Raw genomic sequence first — 254 nt, forward strand, 5'->3', positions numbered from 1 at the left:
TTCAGCTGTGGGAAGGTTGGAAACTTAGTAGCGTTTCAATGTGAAGCTTAAAGATACTCCAAGTTATATTTGCCTTGTGTTATAAAAAAAATGAACTCGACCCGTGATATTAAGAAAAAGTTTGAAATTTAACTCGCAGTGTTTATGATCGCAAAGATCCCTTGAAATGGCTATTACCTATACAAATAATCAAGTGTGCCAATATACCAAAATGACAGACTGAAAGTACTTTCTGCCAAATTTAGTTTTCCTTG

The sequence above is a fragment of the Montipora foliosa genome, chromosome 11, assembly GCF_036669935.1.
Source record: "Montipora foliosa isolate CH-2021 chromosome 11, ASM3666993v2, whole genome shotgun sequence".
NCBI classification, from domain to species: domain Eukaryota; kingdom Metazoa; phylum Cnidaria; class Anthozoa; order Scleractinia; family Acroporidae; genus Montipora; species Montipora foliosa.